The 1,170-nt window shown below is 49.0% G+C and overlaps 1 protein-coding gene across 1 annotated transcript in view; it reads right to left on the bottom strand.

The window, feature by feature from the left end:
* Positions 1 to 1,170, bottom strand: part of LOC104996378 (serine/threonine-protein kinase BRSK1-like) — a gene marked incomplete at its 3' end in the record, with an annotated part of 5,750 nt that overhangs the window by 3,849 nt on the left and 731 nt on the right. The window lies entirely within an intron of this gene.

The raw sequence follows: 1,170 nt of genomic DNA, 5'->3' as shown, positions 1-1,170 counted from the left end.
ACTCTTGCCTGGAAAATCCCATGGACGGAGGAGCCTGGTAGGCTACAGTCTATGGGGTCCCAAAGAGTCGGACACGACTGAACGACTTCACTTTCACTTTCTGGGAAGCCAAAGTTCTCATTTTCATTAGTGTCTGGGAGGCAGATAATCGAATTCTAATCTATTCTTGGGCAATGACACTTGCTGCTGCTGCTACTGCTGCTAAGTCATTCAGTCGTGTCCGACTCTGTGCGACGCCATAGACGGCAGCCCACCAGGCTCCCCCGTACCTGGGATTCTCCAGGCAAGAACACTGGAGTGGGTTGCCATTTCCTTCTCCAATGCATGAAAGTGAAAAGTGAAAGTAAAGTTGCTTAGTCGTGTGCGACCCTCAGCGACCCCATGGACTGCAGCCCACCAGGCTCCTCCGTCCATGGGATTTTCTAGGCAAGAGTACTGGAGTGGGGTGCCATTGCCTTCTCTGATGACACTTACAATGTGTACCAATTCAAGGGTCAACATCTGTGAGGTACAGACTACAACTCCCATCAGCCCCTGGGAAGTAAAGACTCCAATTCCCATCAGTCCCTGAGAGAAAGAAACAGTCTCATCAGCCTCCGGGAAGTCAAAATTCAATTCCCATCAGCCCCCTGGCAGCACAGATTCCCATGACAACTTCAAGAGTATTATTACTTTGACTCCCCGTTGTTTCCGGAGATAAGGCAACTTCATTAGCACTTGGAAGAAAGAGATCCCCCCAATTCTCACAGGACTTTAGGCAATAAGGACCACGCCACCTCCACCTACTCCCATTAGCCCCTGGGAAGGGAAGCCTCTTATTCCCGTAAGTCTCTGAGATGAAGAAACTAGAATTCTCTTTAATTGTTGGCAAAAAAAGATTGGCTTGTGCACCAGTCTAAGTCAACTTCCCTTAAGTAAGAAACTACAACTTCCTTCAGGTCCTGAGAGGTTAAAAACTCCCAACTCCCATAAGGCTCTGGGACATGGAGACTCCTAATTCCCATCAGCCACCTGGATTTTAAAGACTCCAAATCCCATCAGGCTCTGGGAGGCTAAACATCTAATTCCCATCAGCCTCAGGAAAACAAAAGCTCAATTTCTATGAGCTCAGTGGAAGGCTGAGGTTCCTCTGTGAGACACGAAGTGCCACAGGCCCTCCTCCCCACAAGG

Source organism: Bison bison, unplaced genomic scaffold (genome assembly GCF_000754665.1).
Source record: "Bison bison bison isolate TAMUID 2011002044 unplaced genomic scaffold, Bison_UMD1.0 scf7180017851390, whole genome shotgun sequence".
In the NCBI taxonomy this organism is placed as follows: Eukaryota; Metazoa; Chordata; class Mammalia; order Artiodactyla; family Bovidae; genus Bison; species Bison bison.
Note: the sequence above shows the minus strand (reverse complement) of the source record. Positions and strands in the feature narration are given on the sequence as shown.